Source organism: Cervus canadensis, chromosome 2, assembly GCF_019320065.1.
Source record: "Cervus canadensis isolate Bull #8, Minnesota chromosome 2, ASM1932006v1, whole genome shotgun sequence".
NCBI classification, from domain to species: domain Eukaryota; kingdom Metazoa; phylum Chordata; class Mammalia; order Artiodactyla; family Cervidae; genus Cervus; species Cervus canadensis.
In genome coordinates, this window is record NC_057387.1 from 3,768,011 (window position 1) to 3,787,918 (window position 19,908).

General features: G+C 45.6%; 1 protein-coding gene across 2 annotated transcripts in view; it reads right to left on the reverse strand.

Annotated features, from left to right (window-relative positions):
* Window positions 1-19,908, reverse strand: part of PBX1 (PBX homeobox 1) — a 329,043-nt gene that overhangs the window by 15,103 nt on the left and 294,032 nt on the right. The gene's annotated exons all lie outside the window — the stretch shown is intronic.

The window sequence follows — 19,908 nt, forward strand, 5'->3', positions numbered from 1 at the left end:
CCTGTAAACGGAAGCCTTGAGTTTGGTGTGTTCTTTTAAACAAACAAGCGTAAAAGATTCCTTATCTGTGCTATGATAGAGAATGATGTACAGAAGAGCAACAGGAAAGAGAGTGGTCCTTTCTTCTGGAAGGAGATTCCCTCTGACTCTGTGATCTGGGGACTCCATCAGCCTCCTTCACCACTCTTTGGGTAAAAGCTATGCTCATAGACTTACCAAGGATTCCAGGGGATGGAAATTTAGCAAAACCAGCAGACATCTTGGGAGTCCCAGAAGATTCTGAAAATGGCTTATGTCTAGACCGTACCTTCCCCCAAGATCCATCCTATGTAGCTATGATGAGGCAGGCTCACTAGAGTGTCCTAAAAAGAGATGTCATGAAATCTGTAGGAATATGTTTTTGATCAGTTCATGAAAACCCAAGTCACCCACTGCCTGGGCCTGTGAGCACAATATTAAACTGCCAACCTGCTTTACATTTATTTACCCACCATGTAATGCCTGCTTTATTGAGCCAATAAATTGGAGGCAGTAATATTCACCCATCAAAATCTACCTGGCTTCCAAGACCTGGCTCTCAGCCGACACCCTTCAGAGGTGCCCTCAGGCCCTCTGCCTGCCAAGAGCACCTGCTCCCTAAACCTCTGCAGCACCCACTATGTATATTGTCATTAGGCACCTACTGTTTACCATTTTGCACTGTCACTTGTCTGTATCCTATGAGTACATTTTGTCTAGTTCTAGATGAGACAACTCTTGCCTGACATGATCATCAATTCTCCAGGGATGGAGAACCTGTTTTAAATCTTTCTCTTCTATCTTCCATTAAGCTTTTCCTGGGGCACCTTATGTCATAGGGGCTCAGTTAAATAGAATGCAACAATCATTATAAAACTGAAGTGTTTCAGATAATCAGCTTGATCTGGTTGACAAGCAAATGTGAAAAGGGAGTGGATGTGGGATTTAAGACCCCGATAGCGATGTAAATGAGTTTTCTATACCTCTGATTGGTCACCACATTAACTTGGATAGGAAGTGGGGAGTAAAGCCCTCCTTGTCTCTCATAGTGATATATCCAGAGGAACTGTGGATAAGCAAGGATGTTGAAATGTGCTTTTCCAATGCTAATAGTTTCATTGCTTTAGTTTTAAACTTGTTTGGCTAGAATCACAGACTGTCAGAGCTAAAAAGATGCTAGATTCAGAAATACAAACTCCTCCTTTTATAGGTGATGAAACTAAAGTCACTAGAAGCACAGTAGTTTTAGGTCAAGGATAGCTAAAATGACTTGGTTATAGAGCTGCTTAGTAGCAAAGTTGAGACTAGGACCTAGGTTGCTCGAGTTCCAAGTAAGAGCTTCTCTACTTAAATCCTCTAGACTCACGTCTGTCCAAGTAGAGGGTATAGTCCTGACAATGGACTACAGGGTCCCTTAGTTACTACACCTATTTCTGTCCCTTTTGCTCTCTCTGCTACAGGCATGCTGGCCTGGGCATTGTTCCATGAAATATCAGGCAAGCTCCGCCCTCAGGACCTTTGAAAATGCTGTACCTGCTTGGATTGCTTTTGACCCAAATATCCACGTGGCTTGCTGCCTCATCTCCTTCAGGTCTTGTTCAAATGTCACCTTTTTAGTGAGGCCTCCCCAGGCATCCCAATTAAATTTACCTGCTCCTGCTGCCTGCCCCCGCCAAACATTCATTCTCTCCTTTCTCTGCTGACTTTTCTCTTTAGCACTTATTACTAACATTCACTAATAGTTTATTTATTTATTTTTGTTTATGTATCTCTCCTTTATTATACTCTGTGCTCTCAGAGAGGTTTTTTGTTTTTTTTTAACTGCTTCATTTGATTATCTATTCCTGATATTTAGCACATATATACACAGTACATCATGGGAAATACCAGGATGGATGACTCACAAGCTGGAATCAAGATTACTGGGAGAAATACCAACAACCTCAGATATGCAGATGATAACACTCTAATGGCAGAAGGTGAAGAGGAACTAAAGAGCCTCTTGATGAAGGTGAAAGAGGAGAGTGAAAAAGCTGGCTTAAAACTTAACATTCAAAAAACTAAGATCATGACATTAGGTCCCATCACTTCATGGCAGACAGATGGGGAAAAGTGGAAACAGTGACAGATTTTATTTTCTTGGGGCTCCAAAAATCAATGTGCTATCAAATTGTGGTGCTGGATAAGACTCTTGAGAGTCCCTTGGATAGCACGGAGATCAAAGATGTCAATCCTAAAGGAAAGCAACCTTGAATATTCATTGGAAGGACACGCTGAAGCAGCAACTCCAATACTTTGGCCACCTGATGCAAAGAGCCGACTCATTGGAAAAGACCCTGATGATGGGAAAGACTGAGGGCAAGAGGAGAAAAGGGAGGCAGAGTTTGAGACACTTGGATAGCATCACTGACTCAACTGACATGAGTTTGAGCAAACTCAGGGAGATAGTGAGGGACAGGGAAGCCTGGCGTGCTGTATAGTTCATGGGGTCACAAAGAGTCAGACATGACTGAGCAACTGAACAGCAATAACAAATGGCACATAGAAAGTGCTTAGTAGATTCTTGTTAAATGAGTGATAGTGCTGACTGGGACAGAAATCAAAGTCCAGGAGTGTCACTGCAAGATTCAAGTACATATGAGCCAATGGCCAGAGAGGTAGCCATATTCTGGTCCTCACGTCTTTCCTAGAAACCTGCCAGAGGCACCTGGAGCCAAATCTTGGACGTTACCCACCTCCTCCTGGCCTGCTGGAGTTACCCAGGGTCCCTAACAAACACAGCAGAAGGAGGCAGATGGATCTCATGGGGTTTTAACCATGGATTTAAAGTTGTAAACTTCAGATTTTTCAGTAGAGTCAAGGCCCCATGGACCACCTCATCAACTGTCACATAGCATCTAAATAAACCTTAGCAGATGAATCAAATGTCTGGGGCTGACTGGGGCAGGGCATCCCTGAGATAATACTTAGGTTCTTTTAAAGTGTAAGCTCACTGTTAACCTGCATCAGAGACCAGAACCAACATTCAAACTGTCAGAGGCCTATTTGCCAATGGCCAGGAGAACCCTTGTCACTTGCCAGCGAGTATCCCAAAAACACTTAGAGAAGCACTGACATGGATGAGCAACATGCAGTATTCGGACAACAGTGAAATGTTTCACTACCCTGGAGCCATACAAATCACGAGACCTGCATCCTGCTCCATACCTGGCTTCCAACTGAGCATCACCTGAGGGAGAAGGGTGCCGACCCCAGAGACTGTCCGGGGCCTCCGTGTGTGAGCCCAGACCTTCCGCTGAGAATTCTTCAAGGGCCAAAGAAACAAGACAGAGAATTCCGTCACGCCCAGTGACATAGATCCAGGCATTCCCAGGCATTTTCCAATCCAAAGTGTCACGTGGCCCTCCTTCTGGCCCTTCCCATCCCTTGGACTATGTTACTTATATGGTCACATGATCACATGCGGTCTTGCTGTCCCCACCCTTCTTACCCTCCATGTAGGGGTTACTGTGGGTGGGGCAACCCTGTAAACCCAGGTTCAAACATCAATTCAGAATAAGATTTTTCCAATAAAGGCCTGAACCCTTAACCATGGAGCATGTTACGCTTTAACAGTCCCTCCCAGCCCCCCAGCTGAAAGGAGAATGATCTCACTTGGTCCTGGGACTCTCAAAGACCTTTCTGACCTGAAGAGCTGCTCTGAAACCTGGCTTTTCAAGGGAAGTAAGGACAACTTCATGAGGACACTGGTTATGACAAGGGGCCTCCCTCAGAAGTCACCTCTGACTCTGGCCAACAGGAAAGCATCAGCCAGCTTCTTAAGCTGCCGTCGTACACAAGCAAAAATCTGCAGCTGACTCTGAGACCCTCTCCTCTTTCTCTCTCTCCATATTCTCTTCTTTCTCCAGCACAAAATGCTTGGGGCCCACCTGAGACCTAACATTTGTCTATTTTGAGAATAGATGAGTATTTATTAGAATTAAACAGCTGGGAGCCCTGTGATATTTAGACGGGTATTAGGAGGAGTGTATAAGAAGAAGATAATGCTGGGTCTTTTTTTCTGTAAACCAGTCTGGGCTTAGTTACTGAGGGGATTTCTTGGGTCTCCTGTGAGAGCCAGATACAGTTAATTTCCTGCGAAAGCTGCGGGCTGGGCCGCGCTGATATTGCAGTGTTATTTAGAATAGAAAGGTCAGGCCTGAGATTGAATAATCATTGACAAGAAATCCATGGGGGATAGGAAGCAGTTGGTGATCAGTGACTGAAACCTGGCCTGACTCCACCCCTGCTTCTCTTTCTTCTCAGGATCTGGCTGATCCGGGGCTTTGTTTAGCATTCTTCTCTGGAAAATGTTTCTTGAACCCTCAGAGCTAATGGGCATGGTGTGTGGAGACAGGGAACAAGACAGCCTTCGGGCAGCATTCCAGATGGGATGCTCAACCTTACACACTTGATGTGCCTGAGCTGGGGTCATCCTTTGCCCCGGGCACCTGTGTGTGAATTTTCAAATTACCAATGTGCTTTCTCCTCAGCACCTAGAAGCACTCTGAACCTTGATAGGATATTTTTCTCTGCCTGGCCTCTGAGACAGAATGTCTGTAGCTCAGTCTCACAGCATGCCCCCCGTGTGAAGTCAAATGTGGGATGCTGGGCCAGTTCACTGGCAACCCTACGGAGGGAGGACGGCTGTGTGTCGCGCATGCGCTGTGCCCTTTGGAACAGCGTGTTCGTGAATCCTGACCCTGAGATCCCTGCTTTACAGACGAAGAGGCTCAGGAGGCTCAGAGAGGCTGAATAACGTGCTCATGATCTCCCAGCTCTTAAGCAGCAGAACAAAGCTTTTAAACCCAGGGCTTTCCAGGCGCCGAGTATGTGTTCTTTGTCTGTCTCATGCTGTCTCATAAATTTCCTAATCTCCATTTAGACTGCTTCTCTGGTGCTGCCTTCCTTCTCTTTAATCCAGTCACCCTAGAGCAGTCCTCAGAAATTCTGATTTTCAATAAAAATTTCTGTCTTGTTGAAAACCATCAGGAGTCGCCATGTCAGAGACCAGATCCCACATACTGGATGGCAGGAGGTGGGGTCCAGCTTGGAAAGGGGAGAGATGGTCAAGGGGATTGCTTTGGTGCCTTTTGAAGCTCAGATGCCATCCAAGGTACTTCTTTTAAAATTCAGTTAATTTCTTCAGACTTGTTTTGGAATGATTCTTCAAAGCATAGTCACTTGTTTAACTTGAGAACCTTAAGGGCACAAATAATATTGACAAAATAGTCAACGGCAATAATAATAGGTTATACTATTATAACCGATAATAATTATCAGTTACAAGTTAATATCTATGGTTAAAGTTATTCTGAGTGTCACGAGTGGAGCCAGGTAAGGGTTAGCGTCCATGGTTCTGGGTAGAATGAGGTCAGGATTGAGGTTACATCTCTGTGGGTAGCTCACAATCTACCTAAGATTATCAATATGGGAAGTCTTTTGAAGACGACTTCAGGGCACGGTGGGACACGTTTGGTCTGTTGCTGCCGGTCTTGTCACGGAGTGTTCTGGCATCTGCTGCTTTCTGAGACTCCGTGGCTGGGTAGCAGGAAGGAATCTTGCATACTGGACTGGGTGATAGAAGGACATTGAACCAACAGACTCTTCCATGGCTGCCCACCCTGGAAAAGAGGCTTGCGTATTTTTAAGAATGAAGCTCCTAATGTATCATTAGATGACCTGAGTTATCTCTTTTCCCCCAGATTATGGAAATTCACCTCCTTGCCTGAGATGCAATTTGATCACTATTGTCAAACTAGTTACAGACTAATGAATAGAAACATTTGTTTGGCTTTTACAACATTTAAAATTTTGATTAAAGAAAATATATTCATTTTAAGGGCCATGATCTTGTGGTTAGTATTTGGACTATAGACTAGAAGTCCTGAGTTTTACATCTAGATAGGACTACACTTTTCAATTTTTTGAAATAATCACGGTAGCTTTGTGCCTTGAGTCCATTTCCTAACACCATAGAAAGTGCAGGGACTTGCCACGGACTAGGGAGTTTGTTTGAAATGTGAGTTCTTTAGCCCAGAAAAATATCTGCTGTTATCTACTACCACCTTCTGTTCCTGCTTCAAGTCACACACCTAGGCCAGAACCACTTCTTTCAGGCCACCTGTACCTGCATTCCGAAATGAGATCCGGAGAGCAAGAGCATGCACGTTCCGGGAGAAAAAGAAGATGCGATATGGGAGAGTGCTCAACAGCTCAGACGCTGAAGCCTGACTGCTGAAGTTTAAACCTGGCTCCTTCACTCTGTAGTTTTAAACTTCCAGGAAATTTGTTCAATGTCTCTGTGCTTCGGTTTCTTCATTTGTAATGGATATTATGATAGTACGTATCTAGATTTGTCGAGACAATTAAAGAAGTGAATGTATCCCTTAGAACTATGCCTGGTCCATCAGCACAGTAAGGTGGACCCCTGTCTCCAGCTGCCCGTCACACATCCACGCCTTCAAAGCACCCCTTCCAACATCGAGCCCTCCAGCATGCAGAAGAATTAATTCTGGGTCATTTGTGGTGGTTTCTCACCTATCTGCTTGAGGTAGGCACTGCAGGCTCCTAGGACCTTAGTCCTAGACCTTCCTCTGGATGTGATTCCAGAAGCAAACCAAGAGAGGTGACTTTGAGATTGCTTTAGGGCAGCACAAAGCCATTCAGTCATTCACTCAACAATTACTTGTTGAGAACCTCCTAGGAGCCAGAACTACCTTGGGCAATTCATTCCACAGTTCCTGCCTCTCAATTTCAGAATGGGTATCATAACACCTGCTCACAGGACAGGCTCCAAAGGCTTGGGTCAGCACACCTTATAAAATGCTAGACAAGTTGGTGTCGCCAATATTATAACCATGACGACTCACTCTCTCCAGGATAGTGGCCCTGCTGCCTTCAGGTCGCAATCCCTCTGGTGCAGAGCGGTGTTCCATCAGATGGGTGACCTCGGGAACGCGGGTGCCTGGGCACCACCTGGCATTCGTTTTGCCTTTGATTTATCAGAGCAGAGCTCTCCCCGTGCAGCACCATCAACATGAGTTTGGTGACACCTTCCCTGCCTGGCACCATGTAGAGCAGGGATGACCTTGTGCATTCGAGGACAAAGTGCAGAGACACCTGTTTATTGGGCTAGAAAAGGCCACAGGTGCTGCCTGGGAGAATGTGGGCCTTCCAGCTCCCCAGGGATAGGTCAGGCTGAGCAGAACAGCCAAGGTCAGTTCACAGTCGGGGTGGGGGGCTGGTATGTTTCGTGTGTTTCTGCAACCTCTCCCCACTCCCTTCCCAGTTTGCTCTGGTGACAGCCACCCCTGAAGTTTATAGGTATCATTACCTATGAAAAATCTGTTCTGTCTGAAGACAGTCGGGGGTGGGGATGGGTGGCAGATTGCAATTTAATGATCAGATTAAAATATGCTAAAGCAAACAAATAAATAAATAAAGCGCCCAGCCGCCTGGATGGAGCACCACAATTCATTCCGTGGGCAACAGAGACCGGGGCTCCAGAGACCAGCTCATAATTCATCCCAAGGCAGGTTTAGTAGCCTGTTACTGTATGACCACAAGGAGGAACAACCCTCCAAGAAAGATTTACACTTAATGGCACTGGAAACTGAAGGGCTAGGGGCTGGGAGAAAAGAGATGGGAAAGTAACGGGGGTGCTAACCATGGGGGCAGAGTGGGTGTTCAAGTTTCCAGTGTCAGCGTCTCTCCTCTGCTTCCAGCCTCCCCCGGCCCCTCCACAGCTCACCTGCTCGAGTCAACGCCAGCCCGCGGCCCTGAGACACAACACGCCAGGACCACGTCCTGTGATGTAGGGTCGTGTTTCTATTTCCACCCATCTCCCAGCCTGTGATCTCAGGAGGGATGAGCCTGTGAATTGTTCCTCTGTTATCCTTACTTTTAGATGCCAAAATGCTGCTCCATAGGTCAGTGCTGGAAGGCTGAAGGAATGAGCTATTACTCTTCAGAGCTTGGGCTCCTTACCGAGAACCTCCTTAGTGGGGCCCCTGGAGCAGAGAGCAGGGAGGTGGGGAACACAACAGCCAGGCCCCTCATGGTCCTCCCACGTCCACCTGTTGTGCTCCATGTCTTCCTCAGGGAACTTCTCCTGCTCTTTCTGGTCTGTACCTGCCAGGTTCCCTCTTCCAAGACAACTTTTGTATACCTGCTGTTCCCCTTGCCTAGAATCCCCCTCTCATCCATCATTACAGTTAACTAATTTTCCAGTTTGCAGCCCAAGAAGCCTCCAGAAAACATTGCTGACCCCCTTGACTGATTCAATTCTCCTTATTATGAATTCTCAGAATCATGTATCTTTTTTCTTATTACTTATCAAGTTGCAGAAGTACACCTATCTGTGTGAATAATGAATTGATGCTAAACACCTCCTCTAGGCAGTAAGCATCCTGAGAGTAGAGACTAGGTGTTTTCATTTTTGTTCGTCATCTCCAGTATCCACAACAATGCCTGGTGCACGGTAGGTTCTCAGAAAACATTCATTGATTGGAGGAACAGGACTTATCCTTAGGGATCTCATTATCCTACATGCAGTAGTCATCACTGAAGCTTCCCGCCCCCACCATATCCTGATTCCATGATGCACCACCCTTCACCCTCCACTGAAACATTTACAGTTATAATAACAGCTCATCTCCACCAAGCTAGAATGTAAAAACTGATTAGGGCCGCTCCCCACCAGGGCCCAACATGGCTGTGGATTGCTGTTGTGTCTGAAGGGACAGGAAAAAGGGTAAGGAGATCTGAGATAATCATTCATTTCCCTCCTTGGGGAAAAGCCTTTTTTGTTGTCTTCACACTCAGCAAATGATGCTCTTGTACCAATAACAAATGTCAAATGCTCTTCCTGGGACTTGGGGGAGACAGAACATTAGCAAAGGAGGAGCAATTCAGTGAAAAGGACAGCATTTCTGTTTAAGGATTGAAAAGCCAAGTAACAAATGTCACCAAGAGGCTCTGGGGAGAGAGCTTTGCATCAACCACCAGTGCTATGGACAAAATAAATATATCTATGGCCGCCTTTAATCATCTTGCACTCGCCACTGCCTGGAATCTTCCACAGGGTCTCCCTCTCTCACAGAAAGATCCTTAGCTCTCAGCTCTGTAGCACATATGTGCAGGTGTCTTGTTGGACCAGAACTGGGGAAATAACCAGGGGAGGCTGTCAGAGCAACAGGCCAGACTCCTAAAACAGCACCGCCAATTAGGAGACCAGCCATGGTGACTGGGCTTCTGGTAGTTTTCTTTGTTTCCTTATTTGTTTGACGCTCTGAGCGAAACTCCACGGTATGCATGGCAACGGCTCTTCAGTCCTCTGTACTAGATTGTAATTGGGATAGCAACTTATTCACCTTTCTGTTGCCCCTGAATAAAAGTGCTTGGGGACCAGATTGAAATGGACGTGCTCTTACCGGAGAAGGGAGGCCAAAGGAACCAGTCATTGCAACACGACTTGATGAGTGCTGCAAGAGAGGCAAGGCAGGGTGCTGTAGGGACAGCCGTCCCCCCTGGGGACTCGGGGTGGTGGCAGGGGCACAAGCCTTGAAATATGGGAAGGAGGGGAAGGGGTGACAGAGGGTGAGACGGTTGGGAGGCATCACAGACTCAACGGGCATGAATTCGAACCAACTCCAGGAGACGGTGGAGTGGACAGCCCGGCATGCAGTCTGTGGGGTCATAGGGTCGGACATGACTTAGCAACTGAACAGCCACAAACTCTAGCAGGGAGAAAGCCATTTCCGACAAAAAATGCATGTACAAATGCAGGTCCTAGGAAAGGCACTGGGTTTTTATTTACACTGGGTTTTCTCAGAGTCCTTGCCACTGTCCTTTCTTGCCCCAAATACTCCAATTGTTTTCTAACTGGCTTCACTATTTCCAGTCTTATTTTCCTGTTGTCTATTTATAACACTGCTGCTGGTGGGGTACTGTTAAAACTTAAAGTCTTATCATGTTACTCCTCACCCCAAACCCTCTGCGGCCTCCAGGTTTATGCAAAGGAAGAGCCAAAATCCCCACCACATCCTCCAAGAGGCTCTGTATGTTCTGCCTCTCCCTTGCGCTGTTCATTTTCTGACCACATTACCCAATAATCTTCTCCTCATGCTCTCTCGGATTCAGCTACACTGGGCTACTTGTGATGCCTCAAACCTACCTGATGTGCTCTTGCCCCACGGCCTTCTGCCTGGAATCATCTCAGATATCATAGCGGTTTCCTCCCTCCCCACCTTTAGCAGTTTGGTCAAACTGATCTCTCTAGTCAGTCCTCTGGACCAGTCTGTCTTGATTCTCAATAGCACCTCCATCATCCTTTCTTACTTTCCCCCAGCACTTACCACCATCAACATACCTGGTGGCTCAGACAGTAAAGAATCTGCCTGCAATGTGGGAGACCTGTGTTCGATCCCTGGGTTGGGCAGATCCCCTGAAGGAGAGCATGGCCAACTCCTCCAGTATTCATGCCTGGAGAATCCCCATGGACAGAGGAGCCTGGCGGGCTACAGTCCACAGGGTCACAGAGAGTCGGACACAACTGAGCGACTAAGCCCAGTGCAGCACAGCATACCATTCATCTTATTTATTTTGTCTCGTCTCTGTTTCCCCCTCCCACGGGAGTCTAAGCTCCCTGACAACAGGAATTTGGTCAGAGTTGTATCCCTAATTCCTAGACTAGTAACCTGGCAGGCAGGGCAGAGTGTTTGTTCAGTGTTGGCTGAGTAAAGGATAAATGAATATGTTGTTGCTCAGTTGCTAAATTGTCTGACTCTTTGTGACCCTATGGACTATAGCATGCTAGGCTCCTCCGTACTCCACTATCTTCCAGAGTTCTCAAATTCAGGTCTGTTGAGTTGAGTGGGTGATGCTGTCCGACCATCTCATCCTCTGCTGCTTCCTTCTCCGTTTGCTTTCAGTCTTTCCCAGCATCGGGGTCTTTTCCAGTAACTCAGCTCTTCACATCACATGGTCAAAGTACTGGAGCTTCAGCTTCAGCATCAGTGCTTCCAATGAATATTAAGGGTTGATTTCTTTTAGGATTGACTGGTTTGACTCCTTGATATCAAAGGGACTCTCAAGAGTCTTCTCCAGCACCACAATCTGAAAGCATCAATTCTTTGGTGCTCAGCCTTCCTTATGATCCAACTCTCACATCTGTACATGACTACTGGAAAAACCATAGCTTTGATGATATGGACTTTTGCTAGCCAAGTGAGGTCTCTGCTTTTTGTTATGCTGTCTACGTTTGCCATAGCTTGTATTCCAAGAAGAAAGTGTTTTTTAAATTTCCTGGCTGCAATCATCATCTGCAGTGATTTTGGAGGTCAAGAAAATAAAATCTGTCCCTGTTTCCACTTTTTCCCCTTCTACTGTCCATGAAGTGATGGGACCTGATGCCATGATCTTAATAGTTTTTTGAAAGTTGAGTTTTAAGCCAGGTTTTTCACTCTCCTCTTTCACCCTCATTAAGAGGCACTTTAGTTCCTCTTTGCTTTCTGCAATCAGAGTGGTATCTGATGTTGTTGATATTTCTCCTGGCAATCTTGATTTCAGTCTGTGATTCATCCAGCCCAGTATTTTGCATGATGTACTCTGCATAGAAGTTAAATAAGCAAGGCAACAATATACAGCATTGACATACTCCTTTCCCAATTTTGAATCAGCTTGTTGTTCCATGTTGTTTTAACTGTTGCTTCTCAACCTGCATACAGATTTGTCAAGAGGCAGGTGAGGTTGTCTGGAATTACTACCTCTTTAAGAATTTTCCACAGTTTGTTGTGATCCACACAGTTAAAGTCTTCAGCGTAGTCAATGAAGCAGAAGTAGATGCTTTTCTGGAATTCCTTTGCTTTATCTATGATCCATTGAATATTGGCAATTTCATCTCTGGTTCCCCTGCCTCTTCAAAACCCAGCTTGTATATCTGGAAGTTTTTGGTTCACGTACTGTTGAAGCCTAGCTTGAAGGACTTTGAGCATTACCTTGCTAGCATGTGAAATGAGTGCAATTGTATGGTAGTTTGAACATTCTTTGGCATTGCTCTTCTTTGGGATTGGGATGAAAACTGACCTTTTCCATTCCTGTGGCCACTGCTGAGTTTTTCAAATTTGCTGACATATTGAGTGCAGCAGCATCTTTTAGGATTTTAAATAACTTAGCTGCAATTCTATAACCTCCACTAGCTTTGTTCTTTCCTATTCTATTTTTTCTATTTCTTTGCATTGTTCACTTAAGAAGGCTTTCTTATCTCTCTTTGCTATTCTCTGGAACTCTGCATTCAGTTGGGTCTGTCTTTCCCTTTCTCCTTTGCCTTTCACTTCTCTTCTTTTCTTGGCTATTTGTAAGGCCTCCTCAGACAACCACTTTGCCTTGTTGCATCTTTTTCTTGGGGATGGTTTGGCCACCACCTCCTTTACAGTGTTACAAACCTCTGTCCATAGTTCTTCAGGCAGTCTGTCTACCAGATCTAATCCCTTGAATCTATTGTCACCACCACTGTATAATCATAAGATATTTGAAAACATCCAAAAATAATTAGACAGGCTTCGTGTTTAGAGTGAAGTTGGCAGAGCTGCTCTTAACCAAATCTGTGAGGTCATGCCATGGGTATTTGTCTTTATCCTTGCTGCATGCTTCAAGACCTTATCTCTCTTCACCACTCCCTCCCTTTTTTTGGTCAGGCCAGCACTTTGCAGGATCTTAGTTCCCTGACCAGGGATTGAACCTATGTCCCCTGCAATGGAAGGGTGGAGTCCTAACCACTGGAGGGCCAGGGAAGTCTCCACACCCTCTTTTCTGACCTCTTACTACCCAAGTGCCTGGGATCTTACTTTGAGGTGGGATGGGGGCGGGGTGACTTCCCTCCAGTGTCTCACTTGGCCTTGCTCGCTTCCTCTCTTTTTCTCCCCTCCACTCCTGCTGTCCTTTACTATTTCTTCTTCAATCTCTCGTTTCCTTTCTGGGTCCCATTCCCCTCTCCTTTCTGCCCATTTTCTTTCTGCACCCTCCTCTTTATCTCTTCCTACCCCTTCTCTCTACCCTCAGTTTTTCTCTGTCCTTTCTTCTTCTCCCCCTTCTTTTCCCCCTCCTTCCCTCAGCTCTTTCTCCCTCCCTTCCTCTCTCCCTTTGTCTGAGCACCTGTTAGATGTATAGGACGGTGCTTTCTTCTCTGTGTGGGGGACACCTGGCCCCTTGAGCTCTACTAATGTATGTGGGAAATAAGATATTTAATAACATTTCAAGGCAGGGCCAAAGACACACACACTGGAGGATTTTTGGAGGAACAGATAACTCCAGGAAGGAGAAAGGCTTCCTAGAGGAAATGGACCTCTGCTTAAAAAACAAGTATGTGGGGACTTTTTCTAGTGGCCTTGTGTTTAAGACTTTACCTTCTTCCAATGAAGGGGTATGGGTTTGATCCCTGGTCAAGGAGCTAAGATCCCATGTGTCTCATGACCAAAAAACCCAATGATCCACATTAAAAAAAAAAAAAAAAGACCAAGTGGGCCTGTAAATATGGTAGGGCCATCATTTTAGGTGGTTGATATAATCACATCATGAGTGAAATTTGCAAAAAGGTTAAAAGAAAGGAAGAAGCTTGGAATTTGGGGAGGGGTGCTACAAGAAGACCATTGTCTATAGCCAGCTGTTCTTATTTGAGCTTACAGGAAGAAGGAGGCTAGATTAATGAAAGACTCTCAGAATTATATTTTCTATCATTTTAATATTGTTTCTTTATCTCTACAGAGCAACCTAAATTTATATACAGATGTTTCAAGAAAGCAATTACTAACTGATCCGAGTGATCTGCTTCACTGACGTATTCCTAGCACACAGATGCCAAAAGGTATTGGTTGAACTGGATGGAGCTTAATCCCTGTATGACTCGCGGAAGGGAGAGTAACTATATTCCAAGCTTGGGAAGGCTTTAACTCAACATTATCATTGCTTCTGGGCGTTAGAGATGCCTGCCTAGCATCCTTCCACCTCTCCTTGAAGTTAGATGATTTAAAATAATGGGGTCGGTCATACATTTCCTCGGCAGCTTCTTGGGCTTCCTGTCGTTCTATCCCTTGATGGGTTTAGTCGCTTCAAATCATCCAGTAGCAAGAATGCTTTCATTCTAATCCACATTGGCTCCATCAGCCCAGTCTAATCCCATTTCCTCCTGGATGTGAGCTTTGTTCATGGACATCATAGTTTTAAAATCTTGCCCAAGCTTGTTAATTGATGAGTACAGCTGTTATTTATGAGCGAGGGCTTAGAGATTTGTGTCATTTTTTGTTTAACACTTTGTCTTATTGAAAAAGTCTTTCCAGTGGTAGTCCCACTGGACATTAAGATCCTTCTGAAGTTCAGAGCCACTGTCAGCACACAGGAGGTGGTCAAGGGCATGCTTGCTTCCTGAAGAAATGTAAGGGTGGTCACACAGCCTGTGGCCTGTCTGGCAACTGTCTGGGATGCCTCAGGAGAGGAGCCCAGGGCACTTGCAGAGTCCTCAGCAGAGATTTGCTGTTGCCACAAAGGAGCTATGGGCCATGCAGGGAAAATCCCAAGGAGGAAATTGTACTGACAAAGCAGTAATGTGCAGAGAGGTAAGACTGAAGACCCAGAAGTAAAAGAGCTGGGTTTATGTCATTGTGGGTTTGCTCTCTGTGTTGGGAAGATCCCTAGAGAAGGGAGTGACTACCCACTCCAGGATTCTTGCCTGGAGAATTCCATGGACAGAGGAGCCTGGTGGGCTATAGTCCATGGGGCTGCAAAAGAGACAGACACAATTCAGTGACTAAATCTTCCACTTTCACTATGTCATTGAAGGTCAAGATGCAGTGAACTAACTGGTATAAACTTGGGTGCAGAAGACAAGTGGTTAATGTGATGGATGAGGTCACAGTCTTTTGTTATCTGGCTACAGGGGCAGAGGGCCCTGTTTGAACTTCCAGGCCATGTGGACATGAGGAAGTCAGAGCTCTCCAAGGGTCTGCACTCTGGTTTGTCTTCTTAGACATGCTTGGTGGGTGATTCAGACCAGACCTGCAGAAAAAGGCTTTATTTTCAATTTGAGGTAAGAGTAGGGAGGTCTGCTGTATTCTCTAGGACAGTTTCCCAGAGCCCTGCATTTAGAGAGCAACTCGGCATCTCTTTGACCATAAATAAAAATTCTTTTTTTCAGTTTTGTTGAGATAAGTTGAAGGTATACCACATGATGACTTGACACGAGTATATTGTGAAATGATTCCCACAATAATTTTAGTTAACATCCATCATCTCATAGACCTAAGGGGGGGGGGGGAAGGGTACACTCCTCATGAAGAGAACTTTCAGGATCTACTCGTTTAGCAACTTTCAAATATACAGCCTTGTTAATTGCAGTCATCCTGCTGTAAAAGTCTTGATTCTCATTTAACTACTGCTACTTGTAAGAAAGTAGAAACCCTTCAGCCTTCCATGTAGGTAAGTTCGGCCTGGAGGACTTGCAAAAAAAATCCCAAAGCATTTGGAGGGCAGGGAATCCTTTGAGGAAAGAGGTTGCATGCTGAAGCCATTCAAGTAAGATGTAAGAGCACATCACATTCTCTCACCCTGGAAAAGGATCAGAGAAGTTGGCATGTGGGAGACAAACTTTAATGACCTCACAGTTCTGTCCAAGACCAACTCTGCTTATCTACTTCTAAACATCAACTTGTTTAAAAAAAGTCCTACATTTTCTTAAGATAGAATAGTGCAAACGTGAGTGAGAAATGATGGAAGACACATTAATTGAGCCAGAGAAATAACAGGAATTTCCTCAAGAAGGACAAGATCTTAGTAGCCAGGCTAGACTGATATTAAAAAAGAGAAAGAAAGAAAAGAGAAAATATGCCCATAGGTGATAGCTCTTTACAATGGAACTAGGGAAAAAGAGGACATCCTGACTGTTACTAGTTCAGGGATACTGATGCACCCAGATAATCAGAAGTATAAATAATACTAATAACAAACATGCTTCTAGCACTTATATGTATCAGGTATTATTCTAAGTTGTTTTCAGCTTTTTAAAATTGATGTTAAATTGGTATTTATCCCTGGTTCCTGAAACAGAGCTCCTAAAACCCTCATATTTCCCAAGTGATAGGAGTGTGCTGAGTTTGTGGGCTCCTTGATATCTCCAGGATGGGAACTGGTCAGAGAAAGACTAAGCCTTGATCAGAATATTGAAGCTTTCAGCTCCAAATCCCAATCACCATGTAGGAAGAAGGGCTAGAGATTGAGAAAATCATCAATAGCCAATAATGTAATCAATTTAAACCATGCATTGATATCACCACAAACACCTCTGAAGCCATAGCACCCACATGCTGGGAGGGTGGGACACCCCAACTCCATGGAGTCAGAGGATCCTGCACTCAGGTCCCTTTCAGACCTTCTCTTATGTACCTCTTCATCTTGATGGTCATCTGTACCCTTTATAATAGACCAGTCAATATAAACTCAGCGGCTTCCTGAGTTCTGTGAGTCACTCTAGCAAATGACCAAAGCTGACAGGGGGTTGTGGGGTGGCCTGATTTATAACTGGCCGATCAGAAGTGCGGGTGGCCTGGTGCTTGCTGCGGGCCTCTGGAGTGAGGGCAGGCTTGCGGGACTGGGCCCGGAAGCCTGCGGGGGTTGACACCAACCCTCGGCAGTTAGTGTCAGAGCTGAATAGAACTGTAGGACATCCACTGGAATGCTTGAGAATTGGTTGATATGAAATTCAAGCCACTCATCTAGTGTCAGAAAGAGCCTGACAGTAGCAGAGCTGAGATCCAAGTTCATGTGGTCTGGCTTTTAAGACCTCAGTGAGCAAACTACATGTATCCCTCACACCAAAGCCTCTAAGAGAGACCCACGGGAAGCTGCGGTAGGGGGTAGGTAATGAAAGCAACTGGAGGTGTTCCAGTGGGTGACTTTGTAGGTTTCACTAGGTGATACAAGAAAATGTGGACACATTTAAAAGGGAAAAATCAAGAAGATCCTGGTAAAATACTGCAGGAATTATTACTGAATTCCAGCACAGTAGTTAGTGTGCATAAGGATGCAGACATGTCTTGTGTTCTGAAACTGCAGCCCAGGAGACGGCTGGGAAGGGCAGGAACACACCTATTGGGAAAACAATACCTCAGTGGGTGATGGAAAGATACCTCTTGTGGAGTTGGACTCCTCAACGGGATTAAAGGTGAGCAGGACCTGTCTGAACAATGGAAGCCTTGGACAGATCCAGAACAGGCAAATTCTTTACCGTCGGAGCCACCAAAAATGCATTGTAGCACTTGGTGCCTTTTATGCTGTTCAGAGGTGCTCATTGTCAATACTGGTGAGTTTCACTGGACGGTGTGGTTGGTTTTCATGAGAGAGAGGGAATTGGGGCTTGGGGTGTCACCTGGACATAATGAATGGACCTTATGATTTATCCAGAGGAATCCAGAAGCATGAGATACGCTGTTTTTTGCTTGGGTCCCATGAGAATATGGGCTTCCCTGGTGGCTCAGCTGGTAAAGAATCTGCCTGCAATGCGGGAGACCCAAGTTCGATCCCTGGGTTGGGGACATCCCTGGAGGAGGAAATGGCAACCCACTCCAGTGTTGTGGCCTAGAGAATTACATGGACAGAGGAACCTGGCGAGTTACAGTCCGTGGGATCATGGAGAGTCAGACACGAGATTAACACACACACAGGAGAATAAACAAGGTTAAAGTTTCTCCCAAGCACAGGGCCCCTTACAAGTCCTCTTGCCTACCCACCCTCACACTGCCCAGAGTGGTCTGGGAAGTATACCTTAGGCTAGAAGTCATAGATTGTGTCTCACTGTGTTCGATTGGCTCAGACAGTAAATCTGCCGCTCTCTTTATCTGGTCACTGTTGGAACTTCTCTGCAAGGTGTGGGAGGAGCACAGCCTCTCTCCCTCTCTCCAGGCCTCTGGTACCAAGATGTAGGTAAGGCACCTTCCTTGCCTCACCCAGTGACTTCCTAAGGCGCAACCCTTGTGCCATCCTTCACACTGAATATCTCTAGAAAGGAGGCCATATTTTGGGTAACAAAGAGGGGTGGGAAATTGGTGTTCTGCTTTCTTGTTCAAGTGGGGGAGGTCACGGAAGTCTACAAGGAGAAGCAGGTAGAAATTTATGTGGGTGGTGAGGGTGTGGAGTGCTGAGCATATCAGATTTTGTGATTTTAATGCTTTAGACTTCATTTGAAGTAACTGCTGGCCACTAGATCTGACCCTTCTAGAGAGCAATAAACATGGGCGAGGCTTCCCCAAGGGCCAGGCAGGCTGCCTTGGGGAACACAGCTCTCCCTTCATGATGACCGTGGACTGAGTACTGAAGTCAGGAGTTTAGGCAACAACCAGATTTGGAGATTGTTGAGGAGGTATATCGGGCGGCTCAGTTCTGGCCCCTGTTGTTATACCCCTTCTGGATCTTCTCTACTGAAGAGTAACAGAGCCAACCCTGGGATGTCACTGAAAATGTTTTCAGTGTCTGTCCAGGGCAATGAAACAGCTCTGTGGACTTGCCTTTTGCTCTCACGAATCCTTTCAGCACTAGGTGTGATAGAGACGGCCAACTACTCGAGGAGTTATTTATTGTGTGCTATTACTGCCAGGAAGTGGCTGCCTAGACAGGGACCACTTTTCCATCCTTCTGCCCACCCCTCAACTCTTGCATTTAGGAATACGAATGGAAGGGAGCTCTTGGTTAATTAAGGCTTTCAAGAAGTGGTGACCCTTCTACACGCTCTTTCCCTCCTACAGGTCAGATGTGGAGGACCACAAATTCCTGCAGGCTGAAGGAACTGGGTCCCTGAATCACTGCATGAAGACAAGGCATCCTGACAAGGAATGCTTGTTGGAGGCTATTACCATTATTAGTGAGAAACAGACTTGTACTGAATTTGAGGCACTTGAGTCTTGGTCTGTTACGACAGTTTAGTACCACTCTCAAGTAATAAACTAGGTGGGTGGGTGAGGTTCGCAATTCTCCAGGCAACTAAAAGACAAAGTGGTCTAACACCACCTTGTATACCCAAACTTCCATAAATGTGCCCCCATGTTTAGATTTGCAGAGGAGACATGAGGTCTCCATTTTGACTACTGAACACGCTCTCCAAATCAACCTTGGCAAGACAGCTTTATATTTTTGAGGCCATTGGGCCCTTAGCTTATCTGTTAAGAAAAATGATGATTTGACCCCCCCATGATGGTCCATTCTTTTCATCTATTTTCTATTGATTAGAATCATGATAGGGACGAAAGGGTGAGTGATTGCTATTTTCAATATAGACCTGCCTCTCTGGGGCTTTGGGCAGAGCCTCCTGAAGCTTAAGGCGTAAGAATGAGAAAATGATGTATGCGATGCCCCTAGAGGAACAATATGAGGAATGGCAGACAAGAAGCTGCATTGTACTCTCTGCACAAAAAATGGTGTCAAGGGCCTGGAAGCAGACTTAGGTGTTGAAGGCTGAAGTGGTGATCCAGCCAGAACACCCTGAGACATTAAACTCTGTAACACACCACAACCCCAAAGGTCAGGGGCTCACTGTGAGTGTAGACAAACCACTGCAAGAGATGATCACAGGGAATGGCAGACATAACACATGGTAGGTGTGTTCACCCAGTGGAGTAGCGTCTGTCATACTTCTGAGAGCCTAGAACTGGGTGGTTCTTCTAACTTAGATTCATTCCTTCCTCTGCAGCATCTTTCTGGTACCACAATTTTCCTTAAGACCAGATCAAAGCAGACAAAGAGAAGGAAAGGAAGAGCCAGTGGAAAATGGCTGTGACTCAGAAACTTGTAACTTATTACCGAACATCACCC